Source organism: Papaver somniferum, unplaced genomic scaffold, assembly GCF_003573695.1.
Source record: "Papaver somniferum cultivar HN1 unplaced genomic scaffold, ASM357369v1 unplaced-scaffold_132, whole genome shotgun sequence".
Lineage (NCBI taxonomy): Eukaryota > Viridiplantae > Streptophyta > Magnoliopsida > Ranunculales > Papaveraceae > Papaver > Papaver somniferum.
The window spans coordinates 6,951,818-6,968,729 of record NW_020622381.1 but is presented as its reverse complement, the minus strand read 5'-3'; the positions used below and the strand labels follow the sequence as shown (position 1 = coordinate 6,968,729).

The window sequence follows — 16,912 nt, the reverse complement described above, 5'->3', positions numbered from 1 at the left end:
AGTTTGCACTCAAGCATACTAAAATTCATGTAAAGTGACAAAGCTCTACTCAGAGAGTTGCACTATGGACATCAATATTCGGAGTCAAACCAATCACATGGATAGATTAAGAGATGGATATAGAAAAACGTAGATGGTTTTGATGTTTACTAAGTGAACGGTGTTTCCCATATCTGTCTGAAGGCCTCCGCCAAAATGAACCTATCCTAATGGATTGAGATACTGATCTGACTAATATCAACACAACTGGCATATACAAGGGAACCATTGATCGATAATCCTAATTCTAGTTCAACACAACTGGCATATACAAGGGAACCAGTGATCGACTTTATTCACTGATTTTTTTTTGATCTGTTTGGTCTAATTGGTCTGGCCAAAAATATTTGCATTTGTCTGATAATCGCGAAATGAATCTCCCCAGCGAAGCTAGAAGCCCATTCAACTTTTGTACATATTTTATTGTTGCTGGTGTTGGCATGTCACGAACTGCTTGCACTTTTTCTGGATCAACCTGTATTCTTTCCTTTGATACAATGTATCCTAAAAATTTTCCCGATGCAACTCCAATAGTACACTTCTCAGGATTCAATTTAATGTTATACTGCCGCATTTGTTCAAAAATCTCCCTCAAGTCTTGTACATGGTCTTTAGCTTCTTTACTCTTTACTAACATGTCGTCCACGTATACTTCTAATGTTTTATGTATCCATTTTGCGAACACCTTCTCTACCATTCTTTGATATGTCGCTCCCGCATTTCGCAAACCAAATGGCATTTTCGTGTAACAATATAAACCTCTAGGGGCAAAGAAAGCAGTATGTTCTTGATCTTCTTCAGCGAGAGGAATTTGGTTATACCCTTTGTACCCATCTAAAGATGATACCCTATCATTTCCCGCTGCGGATTCCACCATTTGAGGAATATCTGGTAACGAAAAACTATCTTTGGGGCAAGCTTTGTTCAAATCAGTGAAATCTATGCAAATCCTGATTCCCTTGTTTTTCTTTGGGACAATGACCATATTCGCTATCCATTCTGGGTATTTAGCTTCTCTTATAATTCCAGCCTCAAGCATTTTTTGTAATTCTTCTTCTATTTGGGAATGGTAAGTGATTAAAGATTTTTTCGCGGTTATAGTAATGAAGGTTCGAACTCTAAGACTTGTGAAGGTGAAGGATTTTTAGATTTATAAAAATTATATACAAAAATATTGACAAATTGGTAGAGAGGTACTGGGACTAATGATTCGGCCAATCTTCATAACATATGGCTCAATGATTTATTCTCAACAATAATCGTTCAAAACATATATGGACTCTTATTTTTCCAAAGTAGATTCTCAAAACATTGATTGTAAATGTTAAGCATGGAACATCAAATCACCTAAGCTAAGCATGACCCATCTAATCAAATAACACCCAATTTAATCAAATCATATTTCAGTTAATTTTTAATGCAAAATTCTTAAAAAGAATTAATAAAATTACCCATGTATGAAGCTCGGCCTCCTCCGTTGTCCCAGTGTTGGGGTTTAACTCATCATAGTAAAAATGCTCTCAAAATAATTTATTATGGCTCAAAAATGGTTTACAAATGATGATAAGAAGAGAAAATGGTGTAAAACTGTAATCTGCGACGCACAAAAAGCGTCACAGAATGAACGATAAAAGACAAGTGCTGCTGCTGTTTAGACTGCGCTGCGACCCACGGCTGTGCGTCTTAGACACTGTTCATAAACGACTGTCCTTGCGAGTCCGTTCTTCGTTTTCTTGGTGTTCTTCATCAGCAGCAGCAACAGAGTTTCATCAACTCTTGATTTCTGCTTCTCTGGACCTCCTCTCGACCCCAAACTCTCTACAACCCTTCTAGGACTCATGTATCTCCTATTTATACATTCCAGGCGCATCAAATCTCGCCATTAATTCCTCAAAATTTTCACAGTAAAAGAAAATTATTCTTGGGAATAATTTCTTATTTTCTTTCTCTGCATGCGTTAATTGTCTTGATAATTTCCAAAATCTGTTGATATGCAACCTAGGAAAATATCTGCACTTAACTTCCACAACCCATGCAGCATCTTTACGTAATTTTCTTTCCAAGTTTAACCAATATCTCTTCTTTCCTGCTTTAATCGAGAATCGATTATCTGGAAAAATTTGATCGATCCCAACCACCACAATATCTTCTTATATCCATATCACATATACCCATTAAGTTTCAGCGATTTAATCTCCTTATAACACCTTCAAAAATCGATTGGAAAATCTACCAGTGTATAAAGAAAATTTCCCGCCAAAATTTATTTTTGAATTTGAGAAGAAGGGTGCCCCTTAACCAGAGATGGGGTGCAAATATCAATTGGGGTGGAAATAGTAATTTTTCTGGGTTCCTCAAGCACATTTCTGGGCGTTTCCGGTGCATTTCTGGGGTGCCTTTAGTAATTTTCTCCGGGGTGTAAAACACCACTTTTTGAGCCCATTTCGCCGCAAGGGCTTATTTCTCTAAAAACATCTACAAAAACACAAAATAACACAATAAGTACTTAATCGAGTCTAAAAATACAGAATATTGAGAACAAAATAGACACATAAATGCGTCTATCAAATACCCCCAAACTTATTATTTGCTAGTCCTCGAGCAAAACTAAAAAATAAAACCGAGTTAATCTCGGATGCGTCCGCTGCTTTACAGCTGGATAAGATTAGGAGAGAGATAAAGATGAGAGGGACATCTGCTACACAACTGGACTAATTACGTGTGATGAGTTAAACCAGTGCTAGAAATATCTTGTGCCAGATTGAAAGCAGACTAACAAAGCAACCAAAATGCATCTTTCTTCGACTCTCTCACAGTGCTCAGTAGAAATAACGTCTTCTTCGGTCTTTAACTGTTGATGATAAACTCTCGAACCTCATAGAACCTTGACAATTAACTCTTCTCTTCGATTTCTTGCTTGACTTATAAATTTCTTCTTCCCTATGGCCTTATTGAACAAAAAGAACGTAATGATGTTTTTTTTTTTTTTTTTACAAGACAAAAATTTACATGGCCATGAGAGAAGGACTTTAGAACTTGGATCTTCAAAACTTGTGATGTCTTGGTATCATGAACTTCAACAACTTATATCATCTGCTCTTCTAACTTCTTGTAACTAAGTCTTCAACTTTGATTTTTGAATTATTCTTTTTTATTGTTGCTTCTAAACCTTAAACGTCTTCAACTTTTTCATAAATTTTGATGTCACTCCGCTTGTTGATGATGATAAGTTTCTACTGAGAGAGAGTCGTAATCCAGTAACTAAGACTACATTGTGAGGTTGCTCTGTCTTTCTGTCATTTCCTTCTGACCTACTTGCCTTTCCATCATGTATGGTTAGGTCCATCACGGTTACCTCTAAAAGGAACAAGTTCTCTCCTGAATTTCAAGGATCTCAATGTCTTTTTCTCTAATGTCTCAATAGGTTGTTATCTCTAGCATTCCAATTTCTATCTTTTCGGTGAGAAACAGTATGTAAACTTAGCTAACCGGGTATTATGTGATGCTAGAAGTTTCAAAAATGCGACTAAAATGTTTCTCCCATACCCCCAAACTTAAATCTAACATTGTCCTCGATGTTCTAAAGATAAAATTAAAAGCATGAACAAGGAGAAACTGTTACCAATGAAGCAAAAGAGATAAGGAAAGATATTACCATGTCGCATGAATATTGGGTTACCTCCCAAGAAGTGCTAAGTTTAAAGTCTTCAGCCAGACTAAGCAAGGATTAGTCACCACGTAGAATCATATAGTAGTAGCCGGAATAACTGTGGGTCATCTGGATCAAAAAGTGTTACCCACAAGAAGAGGAAACTACAACAGACCAAGAAGATACCGAACATACCCTTGCTTAAGACAACTACATCTAGTTGTGGTTCAGGTTCATGCTCTATAAAAGGGTCTAAATAAAAGGTTTTCATCGGTTGGATTTCCTCAAAGTTAAGATCCGGTTCAGGTATTAGAGTCTGGAAAAACTCAACTAAGAACTTATAAGCACATAACAACAACCTGAATAATTGGGGATCCTCTAAGTCAATCATATTTGACTCACACAGCTGACCACAATGAAAGAGGTGGTCTTCCTTAATAAAATGTGTCGACCCTAATATCCTAAAGTGATTAGGTTTAGTCTCAAAACTTAATAACCGACACATCTTAAAATCAAAAGTTCCCACAATTGGTAGAAACGTTTTTGGTGGGAAAACAAAGTCAATCTTGGTATATTGCCTGAGCTAACCTCATCAACCAGAGGATGTGTTTCTAACAGTTGAGACTCGTGTTGAATATTATTAAGTTCGGGAAAACGAGTACGAAGATAGTCTCGTAAGATGGGTGAGGCATTGATGTCAAGTCCCAAGTGATGGATATTTTTAAGAGTTAAAGAACATGGAGAATGATAATCACCCCCAAACTTAGATTTTTCGGCGTCTCTAGGTAGACTGGTCATAATATCCCTAATTTCTAGGTCATCAGATTCCTGAAAGTGGGCGATTGATTTTTCTAAGTCAGGTTCATCCCCGCTAATCTCTACGAGTTCTTCTAAGACTATTGTTTCTAAATCGTTTGACTCGAAAACAGTACTCTCAAGATAAACTGGTTCCTCTAAACCATCATCGGTTTCGTAATCATCGTCTAAAACGGGGGTATTTCTAGTCAAATCCTCGTCCGTTTGAATAGGTAAATAATTATTAAAATTATTTGGATTTGAACTAGAAATATAATTATAATCATCATCACCATCCTCCTCCTCATCATCATCACAATATAATTTTTGATATTCACGAATTCTCAAGCTTTGTTCCCAACTACATGGTCTATGTTTATAATATTTCTCATAGATCGTTAGAGGTGATTCCTCAATAAAAGTTGGAGTATCCATATATCGCTGCCCACGCATATATTCACCAAGAGTCATTTCCGAAGACGTCTCTTGATAACGAGAATTTCTAGACATATATTCTCGCAACGTCATCGCAGGTGGCGTCTCCTCAAAAGGATTCATCACCGAAGAAATATAAACTACAGAGGGATTCTATACAATCACAAACAAGGCCGACTCGACTCCACCAAAGCAAACCTAAAGATTTCTAGCAAACAAAAAGCATGATGACTCCACTTAGATTGTTTCTAGACCAGCTTCTATCTCTCGAAGGGGAATTCGTTACAGTTTGAGCAACCCCTCTGGATCAATCCGAGCTAATGTGAGATGAAACTGAGGCGAGGGAAGCTCAATGGAGATTTGATACCCAAGGCCTCACCGGCGTTACAAGGCGGCTTGTTTCAACTCCCAGAAGTCACCATGAACTTTGAAGTTGCTTAAAAGGTAACCAATATCCTTCGAAATTTTTTCCTAACAAGCTCGATACCCTATAGGTCTCTTTATAATCAGATTTTAAAGCTTGGGTTCGCGTAGGTTTTGTTTTCCTAAAACGGGCAAGAAGGGAACGGTGATGAAATCCGAACCCTTATCTCGTTTAGGCCAGGCCTTGCCCTTTACTAGGAAAATAAAGACAGTCTGATTCGTCCTCAAACAATTATCACCTTAAGGCATACAATAACTCGCTTGCAGGGGATTCGCGAGCGTTTCGATTGGACTTACCTCCCGTACCAGACGGGGGATGAACCGTTGTCGTCGATTCGGGCCACGACTCCTATGCCGTGTACGAACCCGAGGGGCCGAGACGATATAGTAATCGTCGTCCTTCCCTGCACACAGTTTATATAATATTTTTTTTAATAATAATACCCTTCCGTAGGGTTAAAAAAAGAATAAAGTCCAATTGTCCAGAATAAAGTCCAAATAAAAAGTCCAAAAATTACAAAAATTATGAAAGATAAAGCCTATTTACAAATCCTAAAAAAAAAATTATGTCTTTTTTTTTCTTCTCTTTTAGCTTTTAGGTTTAAGCTTTTTGTTCCAAGTCCTTAGTATTCCACTTCGAACCTGTAAATCAAAGACACAAAAAGAAATGTAAAAAGGAACAAATAATAGTAAAAAAAATAAATAAAAACCTAAAAATTCTACCTAAACACAAATCCGCGTCGGCGGCGCCAAAATGATTAAAGACTTTTTCGTGGTTATAGTAATGAAGGTTCGAACTCTAAGACTTGTGAAGGTGAAGGATTTTTAGATTTATAAAAATTATATACAAAAATATTGACAAATTGGTAGAGAGGTACTGGGACTAATGATTCGGCCAATCTTCATAACATAGGGCTCAATGATTTATTCTCAACAATAATCGTTCAAAACATATATGGACTCTTTTGCCAAAGTAGATTCTCAAAACATTGATTGTAAATGTTAAGCATGGAACATCAAATCACCTAAGCTAAGCATGACCCATCTAATCAAATAACACCCAATTTAATCAAATCATATTTCAATTAATTTTTAATGCAAAAGTCTTAAAAAGAATTAATAAAATTACCCATGTATGAAGCTCGGCCTCCTCCGTCGTCCCAGTGTTGGGGTTTAACTCATCATAATAAAAATGCTCTCAAAATAATTTATTATGGCTCAAAAATGGTTTACAAATGATGAGAAGAAGAGAAAATGGTGTAAAACTGTAATCTGCGACGCACAAAAAGCGTCACAGAATGAACGATAAAAGACAAGTGTTGCTGCTGTTTAGAATGCGCTGGGACCCACGGATGTGCGTCTTAGACACTGTAAATAAACGACTGTCCTTGCGAGTCCGTTCTTCGTGTTCTTGGTGTTCTTCATCATCAGCAGCAGCAGCAACAGAGTTTCATCAACTCTTGATTTCTGCTTCTCTGGACCTTCTCTCGACCCCAAACTCTCTACAACCCTTCTAGGACTCATGTATCTCCTATTTATACATTCCAGGCGCATCAAATCTCGCCATTAATTCCTCAAAATTTTCACAGTAAAGGAAAATTATTATTGGGAATAATTTCTTATTTTATTTCTCTGCATGCGTTAATTGTCTTGATAATTTCCAAAATCTGTTGATATGCAACCTAGGAGAATATCTGCACTTAACTTCCACAACCCATGCAGCATCTTTACGTAATTTTCTTTCCAAGTTTAACCGATATATCTTCTTTCCTGCTTTAATCGAGAATCGATTATCTGGCAAAATTTGATCGATCCCAACCACCACAATATCTTCTTATATCCATATCACATATACCCATTAAGTTTCAGCGATTTAATCTCCTTATAACACCTTCAAAAATCGATTGGAAAATCTACCAGTGTATAAAGAAAATTTCCCGCCAAAATTTATTTTTGAATTTGAGAAGAAGGGTGCCCCTTAACCAGAGATGGGGTGCGAATATCAATTGGGGTGGAAATAGTAATTTTTCTGGGTTCCTCAAGCACATTTCTGGGGCGTTTCCGGTGCATTTCTGGGGTGCCTTTAGTAATTTTCTCCGGGGTGTAAAACACCACTTTTTGAGCCCATTTCGCCGCAAGGGCTTATTTCTCTAAAAACATCTACAAAAACACAAAATAACACAATAAGTACTTAATCGAGTCTAACAATACAGAATATTGAGAACAAAATAGACACATAAATGCGTCTATCAGTAAGTTGTTGCAATTTTTCTTATTCTCTGTTTAAATGGTCTCACATTTTTGTTAATCTCCAATTTGTGGCAAGCAATTGATGGATCTATTCCTGGTATCTCATCCATGTTTCCTGCGAAAATATCTTTATATTCTCGCAACAAGTTAACAGTTCTTTCTTCTTCTTCTATATCCATTTTGGTTCCAATTCTCAACATTAGAGGCTCCTCTATAGTCCCAACATTTATTTCTTTTGTTGGTTCTGCGGCAATGTAATTGGGTTTAGGTTCTTCCATTGGTGTTGGTTCTTTTATTGCTTTTATGGGTCCTTCCCCTTCTTCCGAAATTTCGCTGGGTATTCCTTTTCCTTCTTTTGCCCTTATCATATATACTCTAAATTCTTCTTCCTTCTTTGCTTCATTTGCCAATTTTCTGCGAAATTGTTACTTTTTTGCTTGTTCTTCATAATGTTTTACTTCAATTTGATGACATAATTTCGCATTGTCAACATCTCCTCTAATTTCACCTATTCCATTTGGAGTGGAGAATTTAATACATTGATGCAACGTTGATACCACAACTTTTATCGCATGTATCCATGATCTTCCTAATAACATATTATATGGCGATTCCATATCCACCACGCACAATGTTACATATGTTTCGATTTCTCCAAGTGGAAATACCACTATTTCTCCTTTAGGTTTTGTTGTGGATTTTCCAAAGCCGTGAACAAAATATGCTGAACTGGACATTTCTTCATCTTTAAATCCCATTCCCCGGAATGCATGATAAAATATTATATCAACTGAACTTCCTGTATCGATTAAAGTTTTGTTCAACATCCATTCTCATGTGGATTTTATTGTTGTATCCTTCTCTTTTCGTGTAATAGGCACTGTGATGACCAACGGAGATGTATGGTTCAAATTTTCTTTTGGTATTTCTTCCGACATGAATGCAATTTTTTGCTTTTCCCAATCTTTCAAGGGTGAAGTTTTTTCTACCGCTATAACTTTCTTTCCTTTAAAATTTCGTTTATGTATTCTTCCTTTGATGTTTTCATGGAATTCATTGATCAAGCTTTTTGTTATCATATTACACTCCAATCTTTTGCCATTTTCATTAATTCTACTCATATTTCATCTAACTGATTCACTGATTTATTTAATCACTTTCTTGATTTGAATAATCTTAATCAACAATCTTCAACTTTCGATCTTCAATTCCCTGTTTCTAGCGCCATTACATAGTTGCAGGAAATCCTACACTACACCCCTCATATGATTTCATTGTTGATCAACTCATTTTTAGGTTTACACTCTTAATTTATTGATTAATTTCTGAATGTTCTTACAAGAAAGATAAAGAAGTTAAGAATGATATCTGCTCTGAACTTTCTCTCTCCTATTTACTTGTTTCTTACTCAAAAAAGATCTCTCCTTCCTTTACAACTCGAATGACTATTTATAAGGAAATACATAGTGGATGACAGCTAATTTGTCCTTTATTTTCGGATATGGTTTGCGACATTCTCGCAACCTTACAAATGTTAATTTCGCAAGCTCTCCAATCTTCGCAAGACTATCACATCTTTCTCATGATCCTTGCTGACGTCGTTTCTGAAATTATTTTGCTACGCTATTGTGCTGTACCATTGATAATTTCGCTGAGACATAATTGTTGCGAGATTCTGATCCTACAGTGATATGGATTGTTGAATGCAATGAGATGCAGGTGATTGCAGTTGTGGTCTCTGGATGAATTGAGGTCTTGCAGATTCATGAGGAATTGGCTTTGCGGGCATGTTCCATTGCAGCATTGGAGTTGTATACATGAGTCATGGAATGGATGTTGTGTTACAGGCAGGGATGGTAGTATGTAAGTGATGCACAAATGAGTTTTACACTGAAATGTGTGCTGCAGCTATGGGTCAGATGGGAAGAACAAGAAGCCTCTACCAATATTTGAGTTTAACAGCGAGACTCCAAGAGAAGCTGATTGATGCAAAGAAAACTAATGCAAGAGAAGAATGCACTACAGGGAAGTGGTAAGGAAGTGTTGGCAAGGCTGTGAAGAGCAAGGAATGAATTAAGTGAATGTTATAGATGTATGCTAGGAGTGTGCAGAGAAGGACTCAAATAAAGGCCAGGATTTGGCCTGGAAACAGACAGAACTCTGGATGAATCGGAGTCAGCCGAGTTGACTCACAGATCCAGTAACTGTTACTCATATGGACTTGAGCTCTGATATTTGGGCTCTTATGTAGCAGAAGCAACATTAGCCTATGCGGTGGGAGATGGTTGATATTTAGAAATCAAGGCAGAGATGTATAAAAGGAGGGGTTCGATTCTATTATCTTGATCTTATCTTCACTTCTACTTTTGTTCTAGGGTTTAGAAAATATGAAAACCTTTCTTTTTCTTCTTGTTATGAACTCCATGAACATGAGCTAGAGTATTATTATTGGTTATGGAATAATTGGATTTCACATAATATGCTTTTTGACATGATAAATTAGTTTTGTCTCCATGCTTTATCGTTTATGATTCACTATTGATATTGTCTTATGATTTGAATACTTGTTTGATCGAGTCACGAATCGGTTGATTTTGTGTTCATCTCCATTGCTAGATTAGGATTTATTATACGCAAAAGTGATAGATTCCTGATTACAAGTAGCATAATTGTGATTATTGCTTGTAGTGATACATCCTAGTAGTCACATGTGAGTCATACCTTTGTTAAATCGGATTAGTGCTTTTACACGTTCGATTGCTTTGATTGGCCTGATTTCATAAAACTTAATGCATCTAGGGAATTAAACTTGATTAGTGCTTTTACACGTTAGGTTGTTCTCTTAGGTAGAATTCATATTCGCATCTTTTAATGTGTTTGTTGATGATAAGAGGAATTTAGCGGGATATTCTTGCGATCAAGGTATCCTAGGGCCTTTGGTAAACGTTGAGATTAAAATATCAATTCTAGTTATTGTGTAGAAAACATGTTTGTGAATGAAGATGAAATCCGTGACCAATACTTTCTCATCTTTGATTTGATTTGTTTACCTTTATTGTTGCTTTTATTTAGTTTATTATATTAAAATTAGAAAACCCCCCATTGTTATTATAGGAAACCGAAACAACTTGACAACCTTAGTCCTCTCCGTGGGAACGATCCTTTCTTGCCCTTGCTTCATTATATATTTTGAGCAGTAAGAAAGTGTAATTATTTTTAACGCCTACGACAGCGATCACATGACAATTAATGTTCGCTCGCAGTTGAGTAGCATGAATTTCCCGAAGTGTCGGGATTGAGATATGCATAGAAGTACTCAATTGGAGGCATGCAAAGTTATGCTGCTGTTTGAAACATAATTAGCGATTTCGTATGAACGCACAAAATTTACCAAAAATTGATTGATTTTGTGTCAGCCCACAAAATTCGATCTTTCTAACCTAATTTTATTAATTTACAAAAAGTAGGTCTTTTGCGGCCTGCACAATATCTCGAACCCCATTGGTCGAAACTAAACCTAGGAAAGCTAGGAATTGATCCGCCATGGATTAGTAGGAGCAAAATCCTACCAAAAGTAGAAAACAAGAAACAAAGAGAAACTGCGGAAAATAGAGGCAGCAGCAAAAAGAGGCGCGACCACATCAATTGGCCGACCAATTTGGCCTAACAGGCGCTGCCCGTGGCAAACCGTTCACGCCCCATATTACTGCCTGCTGGCCCCTCTTTCTCATCAACCAAACAAGTCGTTTTAAATGCGTAGCGTACGCTTTCGATTAAAAGTGGAAGTTGGCTAGTCACACACTTAATTCTGACGATTATTATCAAAATCCCTAGCAATTTTTCTACTGCGACTCAATCTTTGTTCTCAAATCAATCTCTGTTTATTAAAATTAAATTGAAATTTAGGAACAAATTTGGTTGTAAATTAGGGTTTAATCTGATGGATTAAAAACTGATTATAAGAGATATGAGCCTTATTAAAAATAATTACCAATGAAATCTCAGGAAATTTTGGTTGCACACTAAATTTTCATCGCCTTTATTGTCTTCGCTTTCTGGTGAAATTCAATCTTATTATAATGTTTGGATTTAAGTCCCTTAAAATTTTTGTTATATTAATTAAAACCTCCAAGATAGGTATCATATTGCAACGAAATACTTATCATTTCAACGGTTTTAATCATATCAAAACGTTGAAAGTCAGACAATCCAGTGGGTGCGATTAATAGTTCAGACGGAAACGAATTAATGAGATCTAACGGATGAGTTTTGTATTCAGGAGATCTAAGAGCTTCTCCAATGGAATGTATGTGAAGATAAATGTCTAAGTCCACAAAAGATAGACATTCATTTTTCCTAAAATTCTTCTCTAACTCCAACTTCTTAAATCAATGTGAAGATGACATGACTTCATTTTTGTTAGACATTGTCAAGGTGAATGTCAAGTTTTAGACATTCACCTTGACAATGTCAAACTATCCTAGTAAGCTTTTGCTTACCTAAATTAATTCCAATATATTGAATAACCATTTTTAGCTCTAATAAAATCTAAAAACTACTAAAAATAAAATTTACATTTAATCCATAAAAAATCACAAACACCACCATTGGAGATGAACTATTTTTTCTCCCTAAACTTAAGGAAAAATTGGAACGAGGATGTCTTACTTATGTTACCACCTAGGAAACACACACAATCATCATTGGCCACCTAGAAAACACACACACAACCACCATTGGAGAATTCGGTAAGAGTTTCGATTTTTCGTTGCTCTCGCTAAAAGGGGGAGAGATTTAGAGGTTAGGAAAAAGAACCCACCTAGTAAATGTGTGTATTTCAGTTACGACTCCTATCCAAATCCATAATACTTCTCATTGAAATATTTAAAAACAGTGATAATAAAAGGTCAATTAATCCATTGCAATGACTGGGTAGTAAACGGTCAATTGATCCATTGCAATGACTGGGTAGTAATTCAACTATTAGTTCTAATTAAAGAAAGAAAAGTGATGTCCATCGTCGAAGTCAATATCTCATCTTTTTTCGTTTACAGGCTACAATTCCAGAAAACAATTTTCTACCCAACATCTATTGAATTACATGAAAAATATTTACTCGCCTTCAAGAATGGTTTATGTAAACCATACTACAAAATTTAGTCACCTTTGACTATGGTCATATATATCCCATGGAATAATAGCGTCCAAGTAACTGAAATTATTGCAGAGTTAAAGAGTAAATACACACTGTATCATTTAAAAAATCGCGTATATTAAATCTCAAAATATGTGCTGTAAAGACCTATAGGGTTGACCAAATGCTAAAAGGAGTGAGGAGAATATCTTGTAGACACAGGAATACAGTATTCTGAACATCCAAGTTAAGAGAACAACTTATAGCTTTAAGATTACAGCCACACTGCAACTGCTAACCTACAAACATAAACTGATGAAACAAAATACTACGAAAACAACAAAAACAAAGAGCAACGACCCATCAATGTTATTCATATGCTTGCTGACACCACGGCAGTCACCGAAGTTCACTCTTGATGACACTGACACCATCATAGTCACCCGAAGTCAATATTCAATTACTCATAAATGCTATTTGCTAGTTCATTTCAACATTCAGGATCTCTCCAAAAACTGCAACCAACGTACTAAGATTTTCCTTCTTCTTAGTGCCCATTTAAACATGGGTACTTTGAAACTTAAAAGGGTCCACAGTCGGAATTGTTTGACTCACTTAACGATGCCTAATTTAGTAAAGAGAAACGAATGGTTGTGTACCTCCCCCATCATCACTACGTCCGAGGCAGTTGCGCGGATAATCCGTTAAATTTCACTATCTAGTGCAGTAAATATGGTGCGGATGGTATGGTCTGTAACCTCAAAAAGAAGAAGATACCTGCATCCGGTTAATATTTGTTTATACCATCAAAAGTGGGGTAGGGAAATTTTGTAGTGAAACTATGGAGATTCAAATTATAACCATTAATAACGCACCATGGCACAGGTTCCTCAACCTTGTTTTGAGATTTGGTGCATCCATAGTCCCCGAGTTCACCAACCACTTTAGTCGTGCACTTGTTGCAACCCAAATAGTACCAGCCGGTGGCACCCAACATTTGAGTTTCACCGCTTTATCAATAATTCGATAGAGTACTGCTTATGACAATTGATTAGCAATCTGTGATGTAAGCAATTCACATATAGGTGACTATATACAGATATGCAACATTTCTAGATAGTTAGAAATGTACTTACTGATTCACTCATAATAACATTGGATTATCTGATTCACTCATAGGAACCTTGATATTAATTTTCTAATCATGTGTCATCAAAAAGGAGGTTGAACATGACAATGATGTGGTCCAGCTAGAAATCCGTTGCCGTCGACATTTATCTATTACGAAGTCCTTCATGGAAAAAACACAACCTTTCGGATTTCAAGCTATTACATTCTGTTAATAGTTCTGAAAACTGTATTTTAAGTAACCCATAGCTGATTTTCTTAAGTACTCTTAATCCTAATTTTCTAATTTTTAAGGTCTACTCATAGTCCCCTTTGCAAGTGTTTCATTTCCATGAACCTCAGGAATGTTAAGACTGAAGAATACCTTAGTGGCATTCGCGAAGGACAAAGAGTACTTCCCAGGTCAGAAATAGGGTAACATGAATAACAACACTGGTTAAACTCAAGCAATTTAATTGGAGCACACAAAAAGTATTTTAAATGATTTACCTTGACATTTTTCTTACATAGGACGATGAGACCGAAACAACCACAGGTGTTTCCTCTATTCCATGCGTTTCTGTATTACGGCTTATCTCGTTCGCTGACTCACCCCATAAGGTTATCTTCACATTGTTGCCGGTGGATAAACAATGGTACAGGTATCAAAGAATACGGAATACAGTTCTTGCAATTTTATATATGCATATCTAAAGTTCTGAAGAATAAAATCCAGTCTTTCAAGGTTACCGTCGGCCGTTCTCATTTCTTGAAAATTTGTAAAACTGATTAATGCATCCATAACATCTGTTGCAGAAACAAAACCACAAATAATTCAGCTAAAGTAGGGGAAAATGGGGCAGAGCGTTTAATAAATGACGACCAAAACAGTACCGGTTAGATAAGTGTTGGTTTCCCGCGATTCCAGATCTTCATACTGGCTAAAGTCGATCCCGTGATGAGTAATTTCCACATAAATGCCGCAGAGTGGCTTCATTTCTGTACCCCACTTGAAGAAGAGGCAGTCAATGCGAAATCTCGCCAAGAATCGTTAATATGTTTAGGGAATACACGTGACCAATTCTTATAAAAGCTTCGAATTTCCAGATTAGGTTCTTTGGGACAACCCCATGCAGTTCATCACCCTGCGCCAGACTCGATAGCTGTATTGTGTACATAATGTAGTCAGATATGGTCGCTTGGGTTCAAATAGTCTCTACAATAAGCTGAACTCAACATGAAATCTATATCACTTCTTAAAGGGTTGGCGGTAACTTACATTGTTATCGATCATGAACACATCCAAGCTGGTCACATCATTAGGCCCCAGCAAGTCTAATTTGTTCCACTTTTGAGAGATTTGGTTTGCCTTCTTTTTTCTTTTTTTTTGATCGTGAAAGGAGGATTATATTGGAGAAATAAGAATAGATTACAACCGGACCCAATAATGAAAAACAAAGACAAGACAACTCTCAAGTCTCAATGGACTTATTGAGAGACTAAGGAGCTTTACAACACAACCTCAAAGAGTTCAGAGAGCCCATTACAAAGTACTAACTGAAACTGTGAGATAACCAAATGACATTTGGAAATGCCCATTAAGTCAGGGAGCCCATGAGAACAGATACAAACCCTAATCAATATCATCGTTACCAATCTAGCCGCCGCCAATCTCCCTGACCACAACAAAGCGATCATCAGGAACCAGCCTTTTTGCCGATTAACATCTGAAGATGAAGATTGGAAGTTTATTCAGTAACCAACACCATTGTTGGTTAAGAACTGAATGTGTGTGAGATGGGTGCAAGGAATTTATTAGTAACCGACACCATTGTTGATTAAGAACTGCAAATTTGAGAGATGGGTGCAAGGGATTTATCAGTAACCAACACCATTGTTGGTTAAGAACGGAAGATTTGAGATATGGCCATATGGGTGCAAGGGGATTTTGATTGATGGCTGGAGATTTTGTTTAGGTTAAGATGAAGGCTTTGATTGATGCAAATTAATTAAGGATTTCACTGATTACATAGATGGGGACCAGCAGTACCTCTAAGATGAGGATTTCACTGATTACATTTGGTTTGCCTTCTTCACATTTGTAAATTTGTAATTGAAAGGTTTTGTAGGCGCTTCATGCTTACCGCAAGAGTTTTGAAAGGGTTGGTGCGAATCTGGGAATCCATTTGAAGAACCTATTAAATGGGATGCTATCAAGAACTCAAAAGTGGCAATCAAGAACTCAAAAGTGTTTCATATTGGATCTCTTAACAAAATTTCTGGCACAAAATCATTTAGATTGTTTTAGTCAGTGTTCAGTATACACATATACCTAGTCTAGTTACACTCTTATCATCACTATACAACAATCACAGGCCAAACACAAAGATCAAACATGGGTATTCCAGTGTTGATTTAAATGAATACCTGAGATGGATGCTATCGCTTTTCTCAATATGCCCTCTACAAACAAAATCTGGAACAATACATCCAAAAATTAGCAAAACCTGTCGAACAAATAAAAAAAAATTCCGAAAAACTAACAAATCAAAAACCCCATCAGTCGTCTTCTCCCGGGATTGACCTGCAGAAATCGTGGAGCTGTTAATTTTTCTTTTTCTATTTCGATTAAAGGAGATTAGGTTGAAGGAGAACTCAATTAAAATAGACGTGATTGAATGGTACAGATAGTACTAGTTTTGGTAACTCCACCACTGATGTGCGTAACGTACGAAAATTGAAGGGAGGAGAATGTGCAACGAAACCATAAATGGAAAATTTATTTTTGTCAATTGAAATGAGCGGAAATGAATGGGGAGATTCGCAGATTTTACCTTTGATGTGGGTAACGCATAGAAATTTGAGGGCAAGAAATTGAATCTGGGCCGTTGAGTGAGGCGTAAAAAGAGGGTGCATTCTGCCCCACGATTTGTATTTTGCATTTTCTTGAACTTTTAAATGAATCGGAGCCATCATCCATCCGGAGCCATTGGATGAGGGCAAAAGGCGTTGACGAAGATCGTTAATGAGTTCTACCGCGTAAAAGAGGTTTTTAAGAAAATCATTGAGGTTTTTCATCA

The 16,912-nt window shown here is 36.6% G+C and overlaps 1 long non-coding RNA gene across 6 annotated transcripts; it reads right to left on the bottom strand.

Annotated features, from left to right (window-relative positions):
• Nucleotides 1-12,843: 12,843 nt before the first annotated feature.
• On the bottom strand, nucleotides 12,844-16,649 carry LOC113332685. Of its 6 annotated transcripts, XR_003351662.1 has the most exons (7): nucleotides 16,527-16,649; nucleotides 16,260-16,416; nucleotides 15,112-16,111; nucleotides 14,727-14,995; nucleotides 14,343-14,639; nucleotides 13,601-13,759; nucleotides 12,844-13,502 (listed from the first exon to the last, which is right to left on the bottom strand). It is a non-coding gene; the product is annotated as an uncharacterized LOC113332685 (long non-coding RNA). The 6 variants fall into 6 exon arrangements; XR_003351661.1 differs by having other exon boundaries at nucleotides 13,862-14,639; nucleotides 16,260-16,640; XR_003351660.1 differs by having other exon boundaries at nucleotides 16,260-16,640.
• Nucleotides 16,650-16,912: the final 263 nt, after the last annotated feature.